The following is a 23,688-nucleotide window of genomic DNA, read 5'->3' as shown; positions in this document are numbered from 1 at the left end:
CTGCCAGGGTGGGGAGGCAGCAGGGATTGATCCAGAATCCCTTTAAACTGCATCTAAAAATGTGCTGTGTGCATCATGGGCCAGGGTTGGGAGGTTTTGGAGCAGCTGAGGGAGTTGGGAAGGGGCTCAGCCTGGAGAAAAGGAGGCTCGGGTGGGACCTTGTGGCTCTGCACAGCTCCTGACAGGAGGGGCATGGCTGGGCTCTGTTCCCAGGGAACAGGGACAGGAGAAGAGGGAACGGCCTCAGGCTGGGCCAGGGGAGGTTTAGGTCGGGCAGCATGAAGGATTTCCCCATGGAAAGGATGCTCAGGCCTTGGAATGCACTGTCCAGGGTAGTGGAGTCCCCAACTCTGGAGGTGCTCAAGAGGCACTTGGATGTTGCCATGGGGATGTGGTTTTGTGGTGGCCTTGGCACTGCTTGGGGAACAGTTGGACTTGATGATCTTGGAGGTCTCATCCATGCTTAACAATTCCACAATTCTTTACTGGTTTAAGAGAAAAGCAGAACTTTTGTCACAACGTGTTCCCAAGAACAGGACAACTCTGGACGTGCCTGGGCTCCCTCCTGCACCTGAGACCTCTCTGGGCTGTGCTGATTTAAACAGGGAGCTGCCTCTCCTGGCAAGTCACTGTGGCATGAGCCAGCTGCCTAGTCCCCTGCCTGGGCACCAGCCCCTTCCCAGAGCTTGGAATGCTGACCCACTGTGGAGACACTTCCCTGGCAAGCACAGCCCCGCTCCCAGGAGGATGCCTGGCAGTGTGAGTGTCTTTGCTGTCTCCTTGGATTAGGCATCGAGGACAGGAGCTGGATGCAGACACCCTGCTGGCAGAGAGGCAGACTGAGCTGGCTCTCCCTGCTTTTGGGGCTGCAGCTTCCCAGCATGGCCCTGAGCCCTGGAGATTTTATATCCCTGTCCTTTATGGGTCTTCTAGCCTAGGGCCTGTGACAAACCCAGCCATGGGCACGGGCTGCTGGCAGCAGGGAAAATCCCCTCTGCCATAATCTCACACCTCCCTGGCTGTCCTAACAAAGCCCGTGCTCAGGGGGGCACAAACCCACCCTTTCCTGGGGTTGCGTGGGCTTGCTTTCCTCAATCCCTTCTTTGTTTTTCATTCCTGAGCCATAACACAGGCAAGAAAAGAGTAGGAACCAGGATCCCTGGAGGCAAGGAAGCTATTGTCCTAAAAACAAAGGAACTTTTCCTCACGTGCACCAGCAACAATAGGAAGTGCCCCAGAGCCTTTACTTCATCCTGGACTGGGCTTCCTGATGTTTTCCAGGATGCTTGTCTGGTTTGGTGTATCCAGAAAGTGCAAACTACATATTCCCTATCACCAATCCTAAAAAAGTGCTGCTCCTCCTCAGGAGCCGGAAAGCAGAGCTGGTGCAGCAGGTTTCTCCCCAACAGGTGAGAAATGGTGCCACAGTCTCCTGGATTTTGGAGAAATCTTTCAGGGCTTCCCTCTGCCCTCACCAGCACCTGTGTTTCATTTTTTTGGGGGGAGGGAAGGAGGAGGAAAGGAATGCCTGAGGTCTGCAGACAGGTTAAAACCCCAGAGGAATGTTTTTCCATGCAGTGTCACCTACTCAGCTCCTCTCTCTGCACCTCAGGCTGGCCCAAGGGGTGCACAGAGATGCCCAAGGGGGCTGGAGACCACCTTCACTCGGCAGCAGACACAGGCTCAGAGCTGCTGGAAGCCTCCTGGGATGCTCCAGAGTCGGAATTGAAAATGGACACGGACACTGCCACTGCCTGCTCACGTTTTCCCAGCAACCCCAAACTGAAGAGAAGCGGTTTTTTTCCCTTTCCTAGGAGGTACTGGCATTCCTCCAAGCACGGAGGGACCAGATGGAGCAGTAACACAGCTAAAACTGGGTGGGGGGAGGAGGGGAAGGGAGTATCTGTTAAGGAGTTGGCTTGAAAATAAGATCATGGAAACCAGCTGTTGCTTCAAGGAAAGGGTTTTGCTGCTGATTCTAGAAGAGGACAGGACAGGGGCTGATGGAAAAAGCCAGTCCTGAAGACCAGATGTGTTTGGGCTGCATTTTGGGAGGTTAGGAGGGGAAATGCAGAGATGCTGAGCAGTGCACGGGGGGATCTCTCTGCTGCAAAGCACATCATCTCTCTGGCTTTCTTTTTTGGGCTGCTTTGGGGGGGCTCAGAGCAGCAACAATTACCCCCACAAGACCTCCAGCAGTCAGGATCAGGAATTCTTCCCAACACATCTTCCCCGATGTGTCACTGGAGCCGTCCTCCTGCGGATCAGCTCCCAGTGATGCAGATCTGGGAAGACACATCCTTAGGTAACCATTTATGTAAGGGGCTTTGTGGTGAGGTTCCACAGCTCTGAGAGCCCCCAGGCACCTCTGACCCGTGGCAAACACCTCATGGTTTATCCCCTGGCCGAGCATCCTGCCCTGCCCTCCTTGCAACAGCTCTGCCTCTCGTTTTCCATCAGGTGCTGGATTTTCGGGATTGCCATGGAGATGGAAGCCAGTGTGACAGGCGTCAGGCAAACAACATGAGACAGTGTGTGTCCTGGGGGATAAACTTGGCACTCTGAAAGGCATCCCGGGCACAGAGTTCCCATTAACACCATCATGTGTAGTGCTTTGAAAACTGATCTCACACTTAGGAGTGGGGTTGAGAGGGGGGGAGGGACAGAAACCAGGATTAGGGCACAGAGAGGGGCATTGCTGCTCCATGGGGACAGGAAATGGCCTGGCAGCAGAGGTATTTTCTGAATTCCTGCCTCAGCTGCCGTTGCAGGAGCAGCCCAGGAATTCTTGTCCTTTCCCTGATGCCCTGCTGTGTTTTATGTTTTATGCAGGATTTTCTTACATGGGATACGAGGCGAGTGATTCCAGGCGACTCTGGGCCACGGTGCCAGGAGGGATTTGGGCTTGGAGCAGACCTAGAGGATGTTGTGCTCCCCTTTGGATGGCCACAAAACCCCGGCAGATCACAGATACGGGGAGCAAAGCCCCAGCTCAGCACACCACATGCTCCTTATGTAATTGTGCTGAGATGGCCATTGGCACAGGAGCCGGGATTTATGTCTGAAACAGCGAGTGTAGGAATTCCGTCTCCTTGGTGATGGAACCAACCAATGGAAAACACACACACACATACAAAAGGGGCTCTAAACCCATCCTTGGACCTTGCTTTTATTTTCAGAGTGGAGGACAGTGAATTAGGCTCGCCTGTGGCTATGAGCAGGGTGTAAATGTGCCTGGCGTGGCTCTGGCCACCACCTGAGTGATCCCAAACCAGGCTCAGCTATCCCAGGAAAGGAGAATTAGGGTTAAAAAGTCATGTGGTAATGAGAGCCCTTCCTGGCACCCTGTGCACTGTCCTTACCACACAGTCTCCCCCTCCAACCTCCCAAAAACAGTGCTGAGTTTGGGTATAAGAAATTCCTACCTTCCCTGCCGAGCCCTGGATTAAACCCAGCATTAATAAAAATTAAACTGTGTTAGCACACCAGGTGGGGAGAAACAGCCCATATGATCCACAGCAAAGAGGGAGCTGCTCTCCTTTGAAGCCCTCTGAGGCTTTCAGGGAGGAGTCAGAGTTTAGGACAGCAGGAACATCATCATCATCATCTCCCCAGCCACATAGGGTCAGGCCACCCTGGCTTTGGGAAGTTGCGGGATGGGGTGGATGGCAAATCCATGGTTTTCTGGAGTGGTGCTGGTGGTGTCTTTCCAGCACAGGGTTTGCCAAGTGGCAGTGAGGGGTTTTGGAGATTTCCATGGTGGTTGGGAGATCTCAAGGTGAGGGTTTGGCTCGTGGCGCTGCTGGTTGGACATGGAGGGGTTGAGAGCAAGGGGCAGGTTTTGGAGCAAAGCACTTCAACTACGTTTCTGCCCTCCTGGATGTTGGTTATCCTTGGATCTGGTGCTCTTGATTTAAAGCCAGGAAGGCTCAGTGTTTTCCAGAGGTGGCCACATCTTCCCACTGCTGCTGTCACCCGTGTGCCGGGGGAGCAGCACCGTGTCCCCAGCCACCTCTCCTGCCTTGACAACACCAAACCAAACATCATCTCCCTCATCTGAGCAGGCTGGAGAGGAAGATTAGGCTGCCCAGGTGGAAAGTTTCCCAGGGAAAATATCAGAGCCCTGTTTTCTTTCTGCTTAATGAACATTGTGACCCTCGCTCCCCAAGTTATTCCAGTAATGCCCCAGGATCCTAATTAAGGCTGAGCCCAGCGGCTCTCGGCATTGTGTAAACACATGGGAAGACTCCAGCCCTTCTCTAGGAAGCTTCTCATCCAGTTTGGTTTAGGCAAATGCATCCATTGAAACTCTCCTCTCTTTTATTTTTCCCCCTTAACTTTTTCAGCAGCCCCACAATGGAGGCTTTCATCTCCACCTCTTGTGTGTATTCCAGTGTCATGCCCTCTGCTTTCAAAGGCTTAGGTTTGCCTTTAATTGTGTCGAGAGCCTTTGTCTCTAAGCCTTTAATAATGGATTTTTTTTTTCCTCCTCTGCCAAAAGAGGAATTTTGTTTCTTTGCTGGCTTTTCTTCTAAAGCTGAAGTGACAGTTCCCTCTTCTCAGTGAGATTTACAAAGCTTATCTTTTAATTTTCAAGAGCCAAACAGCAGAAAGGGGGGGGGGAAGGAGGAATGAAACGTCATCATGGCTTTTAAACACTGTCGCTAGGAGAAGGCTTAATGATCTGGAAATAAATAAACTGCACACTCAGGGGCTGCTTCTCCATTTACTGACACCAAACTGCTGCTCCTGGTGGGCACAAGGATGAGGCCAAAGCTGGCACATCCTGATAGCTCCATCCCCTCTGGGCACAGGCAGGATGGAATCCTGGCATGGTTTGGTTTGGAAGGGACCTTAAAGATCATCCAGTTCCACCCCCCGTGCCATGAAACATCTTCCACCATCCCAGGCTGGTCCAGACCCCAATGTCCAGCCTGGTCTTGGGCACTCCCAGGGATCCAGGGGCAGCCACAGCTGCTCTGGGAATTCCATCCCCACCCTCCCAGGGAACAATTCCTTCCCATAACTGTGGCAGGAAACTGAGGCACGAGGAAGGAAATAAGGAAATACCCCGTGTCCAGCTTGAGGGGTGATTTGAGCTCATCTCCAAGGGTTTGAAATGAGACAGCCAAGAGGAATATCGTGTTCCTTCTGCCCTGAACTCCGTGTCAAGTCCTGCCAACCATGTTACACCTCATGGCAGGCAGGGTTTGCCTCAGCTCCAGGGTGGGGACAGCCCTGGGGTTGCCATCAGGGCTCTGGGGGATGAGATGGGACAGGAGGCTCTTCCAATCTTTCCTGCCCATTCCCAGCCCATGGTGGTTGTGCAGGAAACACAGCTCTGGGGAGGGGTTCCCACTGAACAATGGATTAAATTGCTTCATGTTGGTTGAACACTGACTTAGCCCAGCTGGGCTGGTGCTAGAGCAGGTCTGCAGTTGAGAGTAGGATTTGCTCCATGGAATTTTATTATTTTATTTTGAGTGTGACAATTCAGAGCCAGTTTGTGGTCACTGCAGTGGGACAGCTTGGTGTCACAGACAATTTTATGAAAAATCCTTTCCTTAGGATTTTTCCTCCTGAGAAGCTGAGAAGCCTCAGGAACAAAATGTAAACATTGATTGTCTGCTGCTGTGGAATGCAACAGGTGCATCTGTGATTGGCCCACGTGGTTGTTTGTAATTAATGGCCAATCACAGCACAGCTGGCTCAGACAGAGAGTCCAAGCCACAAACCTTTGTTATCATTCTTTGCTATTCTATTCTTAGCTAGCCTTCTGAGGAAATCCTTTCTTCTATTTTTTAGTATAGTTTTAATGTAATGTATATCATAAAATAATAAATCAAGCCTTCTGAAACATGGAGTCAAATCTTCATGTCTTCCCTCATCCAAGAACCCCTGTGAACACCATCACAGGGAGGTGCAAGGCACAAAGTGTTGTTAGAGGACACAGTCTCCAGCTACATCAGGGAAGGGATGGGTTGGATATTAGGGGAAAAAAATTTCACAGAAAGAATAATAAAGTACTGGAATGCTCTTCCCAGGGAGGTGGTGGAATCACCATCTCTGGATGTGTTTAAAAACAGACTGGACATGGCACTTGGTGCTATAGTCTAGGTGAGGTGTTAGGGCATAGGTTGGACTTGATGACCTTGGAGGTCTCCTCCAACCTCATTATTCTGTGATGCTGTGATGCTGTGATGCTGTGATTCTGTGATTCTGTGACTCTGTCCTGGCAGGAGCAGCGTGTCCCTGGGAGCTGGGGCTGTGCTGGAGGGGAACCAGCCATGGCAGACCAGCTGGGGGTGCTAACAGGCCACAGGACACCCCACTCTCCTGCCAAATCATTCACAGCTTTATTCGGGCACCTCCAGCTCTTTATTCCACCTCCCTTTCCAGGGCTGGGCCTGTGCTGTCCCTCTGGCTCCTGCTGAGCTTGGGGTCTTCTCACTTGCTGGGACACCAAACTGCTTCCATGCCTCTGGGAAGGAGGATGGATGAGAGCTGGGGTGGCTTGGATGGGAACCTCACCCTCCCAAACACTGCCTTATGCAGCACAATATCCCCTCTGTCCTGGAAAGACTGAAGGGTTTAATCCCAAAATAGACATTTCAACAATCTTTTTTAAATTTTATTTTGTGAAAGCATCTGAAAGCTGCTGCTGTCATTTCAGGCAAAGGGAACTAACTCATTCTGAAACCTCTGGAGCTGCTGTGTGAAATGGGATCATCTCCTGCAGCACCCACGTGCTGTTGGATTAAGGTCTTTTCTGACCCAGAGATGAGGTAACTGAAAGGTGTTTTAAAAACTTTTATTCCCTTTTCAGTCTCCTGTGAAGGGTGAGGCAATACAGATGTTATAATTCACAGCATTACTGTTAGAATTTAACAATTTCCTAATTACAAAACAGGTGTTTCTTGGCCCATGAGCTTTGCTGTAAATGCCTTAAAACCAATCATCTAAAATTACTCTTCATGGGCCCTACTACAATGCATCTTCCATAGTTCTATTTCTTTAAAGTCTTATTTGCAAAGCCATCCTTTGAATCGTTTCTAGTTCACTTTCTCTCTCAACAATGTTTGTCTAATTCTATGGTATTTTAAAGTAATTTTTGAGTTAGTTTTAATACTAAGGTTAAGGTTTGCAAACAGATGTATAGTATGTGAGCCTTCTGTCAGGTTTTGAGGATTTTCTACAAATCCATTTCTCACAGTGTGCCTTCCAGCACTCCTCATCCCAGATTCTCAATCTCATCTCAGATTCTCATTCTCATCCCAGCTCCTGATCCCATCCTGGCCTGTGAGTGATGCAGCCTCTCCTGAGCACTGGGAATTTGGCTGAAATCCCTGTTTAGCATCACAGGCAGCTCTCTGATGGCTCTGTGGTGGTTTTAGTGCTCAGATTTGTCACTCTAAACCTGGACAGCAACGCATGGCAAATAACTCACAAGGCCTGGTTCATTTAACTCATTTAACTAATTTTTAATGTTTTATTTATTTATTTTTAAATTTTAATTATATATTACCTTTTTAAATTTTTTTTTATTCCTTCTTCTTCACAACCTGCTTCACTTTGCATTTAACTCCATTCCCCTCCATGCCCACAAAACCCAAACCTCCAGGCTCTCCAGCAGCCATTCCAGGTTCAAGCTTTGAAAGGGGAATGGTTTCCCATTGACAGAGGACAGGGTTAGAGTTAGATGGGATATTAGGAGGAAATTGTACCCTGTGAGGGTGGGCAGGCCCTGTCACAGGGTGCTCAGAGAAGCTGTGGCTGCCCCTGGATCCATGGAAGTGCCCAAGGCCAGGTTGGATGGGGCTTGGAACGACCTAGGACAGTGGAAGGTGTCCCTGGAATGGCAGGGAGTGGAATGGGATGGGCTTTAAGGCCCTTCCAGCCCAACCCATTTGATGATATTATGACATTAATAAGATTGCTCCTTTCCACAATCATCTTTTCACACTTTTGGGGGGTTCTGCACTTATTGCAGACCCCGCTCTAGGTCAGGTGAGGAGGAGGAGGATGGAGCTCTTGTGGGCAGCCCAGGCAGGCTCATCCCAATCCAGAGCCTTCCTCCTGCTGCCCAGCAGCTGCCCAGACAAAGAGCTGTGCCTGAGCCAAGCAGCTTGTACTGCTGCAGCCTGCCAGCTTTGGAAGCTGCAGCAAATCTCCCCGAGATGAAAGGATCAGGAACCTCCAGCTGCTGGAATTCCTCTGCTCTTTCATCCGCTCCGCTTCCCAGCGCCCTCGCTCCCGGCAGCCGGACAGGCTGGTTCCCACAGAGGCAATTCCAGGGTCACTGGAGCCTTCCAGACCTTTTCCCCTTGCCCTTCCCTGGCTGAGAGCCTAGAGGAAGACCAGTCAGTGTCCAGGCATGCAGCAGGCCTGGGCTTTGGAGGAGTGCATGGGCTCAGGTGGATGCATGAGGAATTAGGTGGCGTATTTGGGAGCAGGCATCCTGAAAGGAGGAGCAGGAGGAGCACTCGCTGTCCCTGGGACCAGCACAACCAGTTCAAAGGCAGCTGTGTGACCACTAGGAAATGCTTGTCGTGCTGGGAATTGTTATAATGCCACAGACTAAATGAAGCAACCCCTCACTGGAAGGAAAAAAAAAAAAAAAAAAAACAAGTGGAAGAGTGGAAGGGAATTGGAGAGGATGGTGGTTTTGTTTTTATTTTTAAGAGGGAAAGAATTATTAGGAGTCCAGGGAGGTTGTAGACTCCCAGAGCTTAAAGAGATTCTGAGAGAGCTGGAAAGGGACTTAGTACAAGGGGGAATGGCTTCCCACTGCCAGAGGGCAGGGGTGGATGGGATATTAGGAATTAGGGATTGCTCCTGTGAAGGTGGGCAGGCCCTGGCACTGCCCAGAGCAGCTGTGGCTGCCCCTGCATCCCTGGAAGTGCCCAAGGCCAGGCTTGACAGGGCTTGGAGCATCCTGGGATAGTGGAAGCTGTCCCCGCCCATGGAACGATATGATTTTTAAGGTCCCTCCCAACCCCAACCATTCTGTGATTCTGATTTGGTGTTTTAATTGTTGGTGACAGTCAGCTTCTTAGGAAAGCAATATCTCACTATGGCACATAAGTTATCCATTCAAACCACACTGTTTTTTCCTGCTGTACCCTTTTTTCCCCCTGTTCTCCCTCCCAGCCCTGGTGTTTTGCCATGGGGTCAAGGGCACCACGATTTCCTGAACCTTGCCCTGAGCAGCCTCTGGCCATCACTCAGGGACATGGGGTAGAGTGTGATGCTCCCTGTCCCCAAATCCCCTCAAATCCCCAAAATGTAAGGCTTATAATCACCTTTCAGACGGGGCTGAGGGCTCTGAGGGTGGGATGCCCTGTCCTGTTTGAATGACACTTGTGTCACACCGTGGCACATCCGAGGGCACCGTGCGGGGGTACAGGGGCAGCAGCCGCCCCAGCTGTGCTGAACACAGAGGAGATGTCATTTCTATGGTGACACAGCCTCGAGAGCACCTCATCTGGATTTATTGAGGTCGTAAGAGTGACTTAGCACGGCGCTCCCCAGACTGCAGGATAAATAGAAGTCTTCTATTTATAAAGCTGCCAATCTGGTACCGCTCGCTCTGAGCACTAAAAATAAAGACTTTGTGCAAAGCGAGCTGGATTGATGGGCGCTCTCCTGGCATTGTCTGGGAAGCAGCCCCTGATCCTATGGCACACTCAGTGCTTGGCAGGGATCCTGCAGAGCTCTGCTGAGCCACCACCTCTGTGAGGCTGAGCCTGGCTTTCACCCGCAGGGGAGAGGTTCCTCCTTCCCCTTTGAGTGCTCTGACTGTGTCCCCGCAAACTCTGAGAGCTTGGGGCAGGAATGATGAGCTCTGGTAATGCAGCTGGATGAGCAGAGCCCAGGGAGAAGGGGGTCAGTTGAGCTGGAGCTGCCTGGTGCACGTTTCTGTTCCCCCCTGTGACGGTGTTCACAGGGGTTTTTGGATGAGGGAAGAGACGAGGATCTGACTCCATGTTTCAGAAGGCTTGATTTATTATTTTATGATGTATATTATGTTAGAACCATACTAAAAGAATAGAAGAAAGGATTTCATCAGAAGGCTAGCTAAGAATAGAATAGGAAGGAATGATAACAAAGGTTTGTGGCTCAGGCTCTCTGTCCGAGCCAGCTGGGCTGTGATTGGCCATTAATTAGAAACAATCAACATGGGCCAATCAAAGATCCACCTGTTGCATTCCACAGCAGCAGATAATCAATGATCAAATTTTGTTCCTGAGGCTTCTCAGCTTCTCAGGAGGAAAAATCCTAAGGAAAGGATTTTTCATAAAAGATGTCTGCGACACCCCCCAAGTCACATTCTTCTCTCCAGAGCAGGAGGATGTGTCACACACGAGGCTGACACAGCAGCACAGACAGCCCCAGCCTGGCACAGGCACTGCAATCACCCCAGGTACCCCAGGACGTGGAGTTGGGTTAATCTGAAGTGATCTGCTTGTTTAAGCTGCAGATAAACCCACTGCGCAAAGATCCACTGGGGATCTCCCCTCCTGGGAGTGAAGCGAGCCTCACCTTGCAACTATATCAAATTTAACACCAAATGTGATTTTTTTTCTTTAATATGAAATCTTATTGCTCCATGTAAAATCTTGGTTTTCTCCTTCCAGCCCATCTAGACCCTGCTCCCTGTAATGGTGAGTGGCTCCAATATTTGTTCTCTCCGACAGGGAAGCAAAAACCTGGATTTTATCGTTACCACTGTTGTGTAAAAGATCTTAAAGCAGATACCTGCTGTTGTGATTTAACACCTGCCTGGCTTCTCTTACAGCGTTTCCTGAGGTTGAATTTATGTTCAGAGCCCTTCAGGCTCCCCTTTCCCGCTGTTTCCAGCTGCTGAGGTCTGTGACCATCCCTGTTGGATCTGTCTGCCCCACACACAGGAACAGAATCACAGAATGTCCAGAGCTGGAAGGGACCCACAGGGATTATCATCAGCTCCAATTCCTAAACCTGCACAGGACACCCCGAGGAGAATCCTATGTTGAGAGGTGCCAAAGGTGCTCCTCACAGGTGCAGAGCTGGCTGCAGGAGGTGACCAAGAGGAGAGGAGCAGCTTCTGCTCCATCACTCCTGCCCAGGAGCCCTGTGGACACTTTGTGGTGCTCCTGGGGCAGAGGAGAGCACGGTGCCCTTCCCATGGTTTGAGCTGGAACGTGGGCTCAGATGTGACACAGAACAGCCAGGTGTTCCCCTGAACCCCTTATCAGGTTTGTTGAGTTTTCCTTTTGTTTTTTTCTGCCTGGGATTTCACTCATTTTGGAGAGGGTAGAAGCCAAACGGGAAAAATCATCCTCAAGCCTCCTGACCCAAAGGAGATAACAAGAACTCACATGATGGGGTCTGAAAAGGAGGAGGAAGAGGAGCTGCCTTTGAATGCTGACTCACAGAGCATGGGGAGGCTGTGACCTGGAGGGAACACACCTGCCTACACCACGGTGCTGTGGGTGGTCACACCGAGGTGGACCACTCCAAATCCAAGATTGGGAATGAACTGCAGCCTTCCAGAGCTGCCTGCAGAAGTTTGGAGCCCGGGGAGGGGAACAGTGAGTGCCAGGCAGGCAGGTGGCAGCTTGGTGGCAATCGCACAGTTGGGCAGCCTTGGAGAAGAGAGCCAGAAGGCCAAGCCATTCCAGCATAGTGAGTGCAGCTAAGTGCTGCCATATGGCTCCTTTAGCAGAGGAAGAAGCACACAGGGAGTGAGGAATCCCACTGCTTCTCCTTGGAAATGAACTTTCCATTTCTCCTGCAAGCGCTTGGAAAAACTTGGTGGCCGGCAGGAGTTGGCAATTTCAGAGCCCACAGGGGATGCAGGAATTCCTCATGGATATTCTCTTGAGGGCACCTTGAGGGCATTCCTAAGGGTGGAAAACTTGATGTGGATCAGGCAGGGGGAGGAAAAGTGTTGATCAGGGATGGGTGTTAAACCCCTGCCAGGGCAGGTGAGGAGGGAGGAGGAAGAGGAGGTTGCTGCTGGCTAAAAAATGCTTTGACCTGTTAGAAACCACTGCAGCCAGAAAAGCAGATTCCAACAGTTTGATTTCCTGCAGGGCTTTTGATGGAAGTCGGGAGGAGAGTAGGCAAATGTTTTCCAGCCAGGGCAGGAAAGAAAACAGTGGGATTTTCTGCTTCATTTAGTAAATCCATTGCTTTTGTCCCCAGCCTGCCTTAACCCTTCCACCTCCACCAACACCTCTGGTGTGGGGTTACCAACACAGGCAGAAAAGTGACTTGATGGCAAAACTTTTGCTTCAGTGCTTATCTCTTTGCAGATGGAAAGGCAAAAATCAGAGCCTGGGCAGCACAGTTTAGCCATGAATTTTGGCAGCACAAGGCTGGACTCAGTGATCTTAGAGGGCTTTTCCAACTTCAGTGATGCCAAGAGAGCAGCTCTGGTGTCAGAGCGTTCCTGAGCAGAGAGGAGAGTGATTCTGTTGGGGAAGAGCATCCTTTGGTGAGCAGGCCCTGGGGAAAGGCTGGGAGCTGCAGCAGGGACAGACGGTGGGTGGGAGGAGGGAAGATGTGGAGCTCTGCAGCAGGACAGACAGAAACACGTGTGCTGGGGGGCTGGGGACCTCTGGGGGTTTGCTTACTTGTAGATTGCACTGGTAGAGGAAGATTTTTTCTCCCACATACCAGGCCTGTTCCTGACAAAGCCCAGAGCTCCCTGTCTGCAGCATTTTGTCTGTTTGCTTGGGTTTTAAATCTCGGCTCTGAAATCACAGCAGTGCACAGAATATCTGCTCTTAGCCCTTGCAAAAGGGCATTTTTTTTTTCCCAAAAGGTTTGCAACCAGGGCTGCTGGTGAAGAAGGAAGCTTTCAAACCATGGAAGCTTAGAAAACAGAAGGAAACAAACACCTGGGACCAATTAAAACATCTCCAGCAAGCCACCAGGGTTTGGGGACATTCCCAATGCTGCAGTGCACGTGGCTGACAGGATCAAAACTCCAAACCACAGCTCCCACCGTGGCCTCTGCCACAGTCAGGCTTGGGGATCACAGAATCTCAGAATGGTTTGGGGTGGAATAGACTTAAAGCTCATCCCATTCCACCTCTGCCATGGGCAGGGACACCTTCCACTGTCCCAGGTGGCTCCAAGCCCCATCCAACCTGGCCTTGGGCACTGCCAGGGATGCTCTGGGCATGATGTGCCAGGGCCTGCCCAACCTCACAGGGAACAATTCCTAATTCCCAATCTCCCATCCATCCCTGCCCTCTGGCAGTGGGAGCCATTCCCTGTGTCCTGTCCCTCCATGCCTTGTCCCCAGTCCCTCTCCAGCTCTCCTGGAGCCCCTTCAGGCCCTGGAAGGGGCTCTGAGATCTTCCTTGGACCCTTCTCCCCTCCAGGTGAGCATCCCCCAGCTCTCCCAACCTGGCTCCAACCCTTGAGCATTCCCATGGCTTCCTCTGGGCTCTCTCCATGTCCTTCGTGTGTTACTCTTGTTCTCCCTTCAAGCCAATGCTGCTGCCTGATCTGTGTTTTTCCTGCTGCATGTCCAGCTGTCCCACACACCTCTCCTGGCCTGGCCATGGCTTCACTGCCACCAGTGTCCCCTGCCAGGTGCCTTTGCCCAGCTCTGACTCTCCAGCAGGTTTCACCCTCTCCACACCCAGCTCTCCCTTTATTTTGCATTATTAACTCCCACAGCATGCAGCTCCTCTTCCACAGAGTCTGTCTTTTCCTTGTGCCTCTCCCGAGGCCCACAGGCTCCCCTGTAATTATTGCAGCCACCACTGGCCCAGCCAGAGGCACAGAAAGACTCTGAGTCCTTAGCAGGACCGTGCAGTCCACGTAGGCAGGGTGTGGTTTCACAGACATGTCGCAGACATCATTTATGAAAATCCTTTCCTTAACATTTTTCCTCCTGAGAAGCCAAGAGGCCTCAGGAACAAAATGTAAACAATGGTTATCTGCTGCTGTGGAATGCAACAGGCGCATCTTTGATTAACCCGTATTAGATGTTTGTAATTAATGGCCAATCACAGCTCAGCTGGATCAGACAGAGAGCCAAGCCACAAACCTTTGTTATCATTCCTTCTTATTCTATTCTTAGCTAGCCTTCTGATGAAATCCTTTCTTCTATTCTTTTAGCATAGTTTTAATGTAATATATATCATAAAATAATAAATCAGCCTTCTGAAACATGGAGTCAGATCCTTGTCTCTTCCCTCAACCTGAGACCCCTGTGAACACTGTCACACAGAGGCTCTCTGCAGCAGCTCCAGCTTGGTTTGAGAGCCAGGAGATAATTCCAAGGTTGGCAGGGTGGGAGGCATCCATGGACATGGGAAGGAGGCAGGCAGGTGGGTGCAGGCTCTGCATCCCAGCTGGAGTTTGCCTGGATGGGCACATGCACAATCTGCACTGTTTGCATCCATCCCAGGCATGGTGAAATGATTCTCACCTGAGCAAAACACCTTCAGGACACTGTGGGGATTTAAAAACAATTAGCAGCTCAAATGTTGGGTTTAAACCTGATAGTTGCTGCTTTTTTCTCTGTCCCCATCCATCTCAGTGTCCCAAACATAATTTTTTTTTAAAAAGAGGGGATGCTCCACCTTGGAGGTTGGATGGGGCTTGGAGCAACCTGGCCTAATGGAAGGTGTTAGGGGGTGTGGAAACCCAGAGCACTGGGAATATTTCTGTGTCTGCTCTGGGATGCCCTGACCTCCAGGGGAGCACTGACTTTGACCCTCACTCATGGAGAAAGTTTCCTACAGTTCAAGATAGATTGGAACCTACAAAAGTGTGAAACAGATTATAGAGAGTAGTGCAGGCATATCACTTGGTGAGAAATTCAGGTTTTAGGATTTTTAGTGTGTAGTGGATGGAAGCAAGATGGAGGGCACAGGGTGTCATCCTGGGTTTCTTCTTCATGCTTCTTCTTTCTTCTTCTTCTTCATGGGTTTGGGTGGCATTTTGTAATTGGGTGGAAAAATCGGCATTGTGGGCTCTTTGGGACCAGTTATTGGGTTAAAAGGGAAAATAATCCAGGTGTCAGTTCTTAATTGAATAGTTTATCTTTAAAAGACCTTGTACCTAGAGATTGCTGGCCATTTTTGTGCTGCGTTGAGCCTGGTGTGGACAGGGTGCAAAAATTCAGATAAGATAATAAACAAGAACCTGAAGACTGAAAAAATCCAGTGGGTCTCTCTTTCCTTACACAAGACCACTCCAGGAGGCTCTCCACAGACAGGGGAGACCCCTGGGAGGGCCCAGCCTGAGCCCCAGAATTCAGGGAATCAGCAACAGATACCCTGGCAAAGGGGTGTAATGGGATGGGCTTTAAGGTCCCTTTAAAGCCAAACTTTCTGTGCTGATCCCAAGATCTGGGAGCTCTCCCTTCTGCCCTGGTGGCACCCAAAGCCGTGCCCCAGTGGCTGCCTGGGAGTGGCTCTGTGATCCGTGAGTCGCTGAGCACTCATGGGAAGAGATCCCACAGATTATCTCCTTCCACATCGGAAACATTCCACTTATTTTTATCCTCTGTTTCCTGCCTGCCAGCCAGTTAATTATCCCACAGAGGACTTTCTCTGCCAGTCTTTTTCGGGAGGGAAACTTGGCGAGTGCTGCCTGAATGTCCTTGTCCATTTAAATGAGAAGAGTGGAGTCAATTTTAGTACCTTCTGGAGAAAAAGACTTTTTTCTGGGTTTTTCCCCCTTTTTTTTTTTTTTTTTTTTTTTGTTTGGTTTTGGTTTTTGGTTTTTTGGGTTTTTTTGTTTGGTTTTTTTTGGGTTTTTTTGTGAGGCTGTGGTTGTTTTTCCCTGTTTGTGCCAAGCTGCCAGTAACAGTTTTCCTGCCTGGATCTTCTCTTCCATGATGCACATGCAGGCAGCTTTCTCTGCAGGGGGAGGATGAAGAGGATGCCCTTGCACTCCAGAATATCCATGGATGGACACCAGGGCTCGCTCCAGACCTGCACGTCCAGGGCTGGGGCCATCCCTGTGCTCTCCTCATCATCAGCCTCCTTCATGGACGTCCTTGAGGAAGCATTTAAAAATGCAAACCATTTTTGTTGCCGTGGCAACTCCTCTTCTGGAAATGGGGATAACGCTCCCAGAGGTCAGAGCTGCCCACTGAGAGGTGCTGGGTGCTGGTGGCAGCAGCACAGGGCCCCTCTCCCAGGCCCCCAGAGCTGCAGCTGGTCGAGATCACTGGATTGATCCCAGTTTATGGAGTCTGTTTTCATGGAGATACACGGGGAAAGCTGGGTTGTCCTCTTTGGATGCTGGCTTTTGGCAGTCAAAGATGGATTCTGGAATTGCGTGATTGAAGGGGTCAGGGAGGGACTGAGTGTTTCAACACCTCCAGAAGGCCAGGCCAAACGAGATGGGTGCTTTGTAATAAACACATCACCCCTGCAGTCTCTGTGTCCTGAACTGAAATGGCCTCTGGATCAAACCCCAGGGAAAGGCTGCCAGGGTTGTCATTGTGCTGCTGGAATTGCCCTCCTGGCTCTCACCTTTATGGGATGGTGTGTAAGAGCTGAAATGAGGGATGTGGGACTCCAGGGGCTCTCCAAAATGCAGTTTATTGTATCCAAGATGTCCCAGCAACCCAGGGTTGTGGGTGACAGAGCTGTGCCCACAGCTGTCAGCTCCAGCTGCAGGCAGGCCTGGAGACCCTTTGGTTTTGGTTACAATGCATTAAACACTTCTCTTTTGGTTACAGTGCATTATATAATTTTCTTTTGGTTACAAATGCGTTATATACTTTTCTTTGCTGAGCATCTTAACACAGTAGAACCAATTTATACCTTAACTTTTACCTATAGCCTATCATAACTACTGTAACTACCATATTCATGTTACTGTTCTCCAATCACTAAAAGTCAGCACATTACAGTTTAAGCCAGAAGTTGTTTTTCAGTTTTCTTGCAGTGGAAAATTCTGAGACCTTTTTTCTACTTGCAACATTTGCTGCCTTGTTTGTCTGTGCTATCCTTCTGCTTGGTAAAAACATCTTCTTGTTTGGGGTGGGTTTATCCTTTGCTCTAAGCCATAAAAATCCCTTCTAACTAACACACCCTTTGGCTCCTTGGTTGTCCAGCAAGACTGGCTCAGCAATTGTTTTCTTCTGCATCAAAACTTGCTTTCATTTCTATTTCTTCTTCAGATTCTACATTCAAAAATCTTTCTGCCAATCATACATATCTGTGAGACTTCCTTGTCAAACTTTCATCCTTCCCAACAATGGTGTCTCCTCGTCTGGGCATTGCTTTAGGCTGGGGTGATCTCTGTTTATCTTTAAAACCATCAAAAAAAGCAGGACAAGCTGCTTTCTTCTCTGAGGCACCTCAAACATTTGGGGCTTCTCTCCTCCATGCTGACTCCTGTATCACCTCCTAACAAGACAGTTTTCCTAGTTCAGGTTGGTGGAAATTCCCATAAAGCTGGAGAAGGGCATCAGGCCTCAACTCATAATTGATTTGGCTTCTGTCTCTCACGGGGCTTCACCAGACATTTAATGCACCAAAATTTTGCCTGGGGCAGCTCCTTCCCCGTCTCCAGGAATCACTTCCAGCCTGCTGTGATGCCGAGGCAGAGGCAGGCAGAGCCTGGAAGGCGCCCAAGCACTCACACCTTGGCAGGTTGGGGAGCGTGGGTGAATCACGGCGCTGGGCCTGGCCGTGGGAGGTGAGGCACAAAACCCTCCTGCTCCTTCCTCTGCAGCACCCAGGGAGCTCCTGCAGACACTGTGGGCATCTCCAAAGGCTCAGCAGCTCCCTTTGGCCTCCAGGGTGCTGAGTTGTTCTCTCTGTGTCCAGTGGGAATTCCTGCTGGGAGCTGTGAGTGCTTGGGAGGTGCCCGAGGAAGGAGCTGCCTCTGAGATGCTTCTGGGGTGGCAGCACACACGTCCCACAATGAATTCCTGGGAAATTCTCTCTCAGGACATTTGGATCTGCTTGTTCTTGAGTGAAACCTCCTGTCCTGTGCTGTCCAGCCATGCCCTTATCCCTGCCCTTTCCCAAGGGATGGCTGCAGAGGCCCTGAGGGCTCACACGGATTTGTCCTTGGCGGCTTTTTTGGCCACATTCTGTGTTGGAACCCTGGCTGCTGAGAATTTCAGGCTTTCTGTGCTGACAGGTGCTGACCCCAAAGAGAACACTACATTTGACCTGAGGCCATGGAGAAGGCTTCCAAAATTGAATGATAGAACTAAAATTATGGGTGTGGAGTTTGAATAGAAGTGTGTGATATCACAAGGTGTTTAAGGGTTTAGAATATAGCAATATAGAAAAAAGCAAGATGGCAGAGGTTAGTCCTTCCTCTTCTTCTTCTTCACCTTCTTCTTTACATTCTTTGCCTTCTTCTTCACTTTCTTCTCCATGGGTTTGGGTGGTTTTGTGTAATTGGATAAAAAAGTCCCCATTGTGGGGCATGGGTGGTTGGTTACTGGGCTAAAATTGAGTAAAAGCACTGGGATTGTGGGTGTGGAGTTTGAATAGAAATGTGTAACATCACATGGTGGAAAACTTAGAGTTTAAGGCTTTAGAATATGGTAATAAATATATAAAGCAAGATGGAGGTTTAAGGGCAGAGGTTAGTCCTTCATGTTCTCCTTCTTCTTCACCTTCTTCTCCACGGGTTTGGGTGGTTTTGTGTAATTAGATAAAAAGGTCCCCATTGCAGGGCACAGGTGGTTGGTTATTGGGTTAAAAGTAAAAATAATTTAGGTGTCATTTCTTAATTGGACAGTTTATCCTTAAAAGAAGCAAAGACTCAACAGTTCTGGATGATGTCTGTGGGCTTTAACCAATGTCTCTGTGGTTAAATACACCCCTATTCGGTGTCACCATTCAGTCTGGGAGGGTTTGGGGTTGAGGAATTCTTGTTCTGTGGGAATCACACAATCATTGAAGCTGGAAAAGCCCTCCAAGTCCACAAAGTCCAGCCCAGCACTGCCAAATCCACCACCAAACCACGTCCCCAGGTGCCACATCCACACATTCTCGGACACCAATCAGCAGTGCTGCTGACTTCCAAACAGTCAAGATCCCCGTTTTTTCTCCGTGAAACACATGATTCTCTTTTCCTTGCTGGTTTTCTCTTGGCAGCAGCAATCTGTGTTATTGCTTGTCACTGCCAGCATGGGGGAGATTTGGTTTGACTTTTAGCAGAGTTTTGGATGTGTTCTGATTTGGATGGGGTGACCTTGGCTCTGCCAGAGATGATCTTCACACAAAAAAACACATCTTTGAGCGCTTGAGTCTGAATGGGGCCCATTAATTAATTCTCTGTTTATAGACCCAGCTTCAGGCTCATTTTTAAAAAGCAAAAAGCTCATTAATGGGGAATTTTCTTGCCCAAATAATCACTGACTCCTACACAGAGGTGTTGCCACCCACAGCAAAAGCCATGGACTGGTGTCCAGTTTGAGCCTCTACCCCTGGTTTTGGCTCCTCTGGCCTCCTCCTCAGACAGAAGGACTGATTTTAGTCAAGGTGAGTTGTGACACTGTTTTGAACAAGTGAAAAACTCAATAAAAAATCTAACTGATATCACAAGCTTGAGCAGGTGGAGCCAAAATGCATTTCATTGATAAGGAATTTACTTATTTTCCTTTCCAATGAAGAAGGGAGCCAACCTGAGCATTGCTGCAGAAATTTCAGGTGGGCTGGAAGCACTATGAACAACAGGATGTGTTCAGAGGTGAACAGAAGCGCTCAGGGACTCAGTTTGGAACCGACTTCATTAATGGAGCTGACTTCATTAATATCTTTCCTAATCAGCTGGGCTCACATGGAGGAGAACATGGATCACTTCTGCAGCTGAGGCTGTGGAGAGCACAGGACGGAGAGGACCTGGATGTCCCACAGGGAGGATGGAGCGGCCTTGGGGCCCGTCAGGAGAAGCAGAGCGACGTGATGTCATGCAGGGTAGTGTGCTTGCATCTTTTATCTGCCAACAACATCTCTTTAATCCCTATTAATAAAACTTGGCCCATTTGCTGCACTCTGGTCCGTGTGAATGGCCACAGGAACAGGAAGAAGCTGATTGCAGGATGGCTGCAGGCACAGGAGGATGTTGCTAGGGCAGTGCTGGGAGATGGATTTAGCAGACAGGGAGGTTCTGCTAAAGCCTCCCTTTGAGGCTTTGGCTACAACTTGTCCAGCAAACAGCTTGTGGAGAACAGCTGGAAGAGGTGTGGAGGAGCACAGGGGGATGCTGGAATTGGAAAGCTGATTGTGGGTACAGTCTGAGAACCCATCAGTGATGCCATGGGAGCAGTGCCCTGGTGTAAGGGCACCCTGGGGCAGGCTGGAGGCTGGCAGGGAGGAGCTGATTGCATTTTGCTGGTTTTCCTTTGCCAGCCTGGCTGACATCCGTGCCCACACCTGTCTGCCCGCACCGACATCTCCTCCAGCCATCTCCGCTGGCTCCAGCCTCTCTCCAAACCTGGAATCTCCCTGCTCCCTCCCTTCCCAGCTTGCCACACAGGAGCATCATTAGGGCTGCCTGGGCAAGGGAATTATCCTGCTGGTTTTTGTGGAGTTGGGGTAATGCTGGAGTAATTAATTCGTGTAACTCAGTGCTCCCAGTGCCAGGAGTAATGCTGGAACATCCCTGCACTGGTGGGGTTGCTCTCTGCAGGAGGTTCAGGACTGCTCACCCTTTGCCTCTGGGGTGAGAAGTGCACTCTCAGCAGCACTTGGCAATTCCCTCTGCCCCGTGGGCTTTCCCACAAAGTGGGAAATTGTGATTCCCACAATTGTGATTCCCACAATTGCGATTCCTGTTGCTTCCGAGTGCTTGGGGGGAGGGTCTAATTTTTGCAACATGCAGGCACCAGGTATTGTGTTCAGCTCAAAGGTGGTAATGTAAATCTCTTTTTTTGCACCGGGGTTATTACCTTAATCAAATATTCATTTACAGCACATGTTGGCAAATTCAGGCTTGACATAAAGCAATTCACTCCTGGTGTGTAGTGTTTAATGGGATTATTCTTCTAAGTAACTGAGCCTCCTTTGCCCACATTGTTGTGGCTGCCCCTGGATCCCTGGAAGTGCCCAAGGCAAGGATGGACAAGGCTTGGAGCAAATTGGGATAGTGAAACCTGTGGATAGTGGGGTGATTTTTAAGGATTCTTCCAACCCAGACCGTGCTGTGATTCCATGATCCAGTCTGAGATGGGAGGATCAGGATGTAGCTGGGTCTGTGTGGCCATGGACACATCCAGACAGAGAACTTCAGGCACTGGGAGAGGTAGAAGCAGCAGGAGCCTTTTTTCTTAGGAAAACGTTCACTAGCAGCTTCTGGAAGCAAATGGGGGATTGCTCCAGGATACACAGTTAAAGGATGCACTGCTCCAAATCACAGATTATTCCTCTGTTCAAGGCAGGGCATGGGGGAAAAACCCCAATAATTGAAATCTGCCCTGGATGGATAAAGTGCCTGTACAGTCATCAGGTCATGAGTTTTAGGAGGCCTTATGTTTATCCCTTCAGGTCCTAACCCAGGAGAGCACAAGGAAACCTGCTGGCAATGGCAGTGTCTGGGTTCTGTGCTTGGGGTGACACAGCTGCACAGATGTGGTCAGCCTGCATGCCAAGGCACAGGGATGAGGGGAAAGCTGCATTTCCTGAGCTCTCCCTAGCCTGTGCTTGCTCTTAAGCCCATCTCCTGACCATGCATCCCTTCCTCCTTGCCACAGGATCATGGGGAGATAACATTTCCCTGCAGGGAAGCTGACTGATGTCCCCATGTGTTGCTGACTGAGCTGGGTGGTTTGTGGCTTCCCCATGCTCAGGAATTTTGGTCTCACCCCAGTTCATGTGCCAAAGATGCTCTCCATGGCCTCATCTTCATCTTCTCCCTCTCCCTGGCACTGTGAGCAACAGAGAACACATCCCTTGGATAATCTGGTGCTCTCTCAGCGACGGGTCCAGCATGTGGAACAGCACCAGGATAATCTGGATGAGTCCCCAAGGACACAGAGGGACAGAGCTGCTCTTGGCAGCCAGGCACCTCTTCCCACACTGCTCCTGTGCCACGTGGACACTGCTTCTCCAATTTCCCAGCTGAAGGGGAAGTGCCACAGCAGTGCTGCATGCAGAGGAGCAGCCTTGTGACCATGACACATCCCATTAGTCAGCTCCCAGGGAGGGCAGGAGAGGTTTGCAGGAGGATTTCAGCTCCATGGGAGCTGGACACCGGTGGAGAGCAGGGATTAGGTCATGGAGACACGATCCCACTCTGGCTGCACTTATTCTCCACGGTGCTGACTAATGTGTGGTAAAGGATCCAGCAGGAATCCTGGCCCCAGTGTGTGCTTTTCCATGGCCTCCCAGGCTGGTGAGCACCACCACAAAGCACAAAGCACACACCAGTGTTCCAGGGACTTGGCAGTGAATTCTCACCCTTGGTCTCCTCGCTGGACATGTTGGCCCATATCTCTTCCTGAGGTTCCTCACCCTGCTGCCAGGGGCATTTCTGAGAGTTGTAGGTTGCACCCCCTGTGTCATTCCCACCAGGTGAAGGTGGTTCCTTTGTGCCTTTCCTTTTCCCTCTTTTTCTTCAGTGACTGCTCAGAGCTGAGGTTTTGAGGGTGGTGGAGGAAAGGAGGCAGCAGCAGAGTGCAAACTGATTTGTGCTGTCCCACTTCTCTTGCCCAAGAGCATTCCTGTAGGAAACTGCTCCACAGAGGAGTCTGCAGGACTGGTGCCTTGTGGGATGGGAGGGAATTGTCTGACCGTGTATAGGGAACCAATATAACAGGGAATAGAGCAGGGAACAAGGCTGATTCCAGGTCCAGATGAATGGTGAAATTACGGAATGCAAGACACAAGGCCATGGAAAATGTTCATCCTGAGCCCCAGCAGCTGAGCTGCTGTCTTAGGGTGGAAGATGTGGCTGGGGGTGTGTGTTCTATTGCCATCTGTTAGAGGTGGGGCAGTTTTCTCTTCTCTTCTCTTCTCTTCTCTTCTCTTCTCTTCTCTTCTCTTCTCTTCTCTTCTCTTCTCTTCATTGGGCAGTTTTCTTTATCTCTCCCACAAACCAGTCCTCCCTCGGGGAAATATCTTGTGTTCATGGGCCATTGAGTGTCACTGCTTGACTGATAGAATTCCATCATCCCATTGGGAGAAGCTGCGCCCAGGGGGAGGAGCCAAGCATTCCTTCCTGGATATAATCTGACAGTTGGAACACCACAGCACCTTTCCCACTGGATTCCCAGAGAAAGATCAGACCAATCTACACCACCACTGGATCTTCAGAGGAAAACTCCACCCTTTACAGGATCCCTGCTTCAGCAGAACCACACCTGTCTCTGCAGGAGGACTGCAGCCACCCTTTAATGGGGCTGCTACCAGCAACCTGACACACGGGGAGTCAGGCCATATTCTCACTCTGTCACTGTTGTTTTGTATTACTGCTTTGGTTTGGGGTTTTTTTTTTTCCTTTCCTAATAAAGAACTGCTATCCCTGCTCACGTATCTTTGCCTGAGAGCCCCTTAATTTCAAACCTATAACAGTTCGGAGGCAGGGGGTTTGTCCGGTTTATCTCGGCTGTTTGAGGGGCCTGGAAGGCCCGGGGGTGGCCTTGGGGCAGCCCGCGTATCGAAGGACGAGAAGAGGCTTCAGTTCTTCTTTCTGGTTTTATGTTTATTAATTGTTTATCTAAAAGATGTTCTTTCAGCCTAACAAAGATCTGCTCAG

The 23,688-nt window shown here is 50.0% G+C and overlaps 1 long non-coding RNA gene across 4 annotated transcripts in view; it reads left to right on the top strand.

Moving 5' to 3' along the window:
- LOC141725193 (uncharacterized) overlaps positions 1-23,439 on the top strand; it is a 67,455-nt gene extending 44,016 nt beyond the window's left edge. For 3 of the 4 annotated variants that reach the window (XR_012582025.1, XR_012582026.1, XR_003382273.2), the window contains 3 exons: positions 1,613-1,817; positions 2,833-11,237; positions 19,764-23,438. This is a non-coding gene — a long non-coding RNA (uncharacterized LOC141725193). Of the gene's footprint in view, positions 1-1,612; positions 1,818-2,832; positions 11,238-19,763 lie in introns of all 4 variants that reach the window. The other variant, XR_003382274.2, reaches the window with a different exon arrangement.
- The last annotated feature ends 249 nt before the right edge of the window (positions 23,440-23,688 follow it).

Source organism: Zonotrichia albicollis, chromosome 10 (assembly GCF_047830755.1).
Source record: "Zonotrichia albicollis isolate bZonAlb1 chromosome 10, bZonAlb1.hap1, whole genome shotgun sequence".
Lineage (NCBI taxonomy): Eukaryota > Metazoa > Chordata > Aves > Passeriformes > Passerellidae > Zonotrichia > Zonotrichia albicollis.
This window is presented reverse-complemented; position numbering and strand designations above follow the sequence as displayed.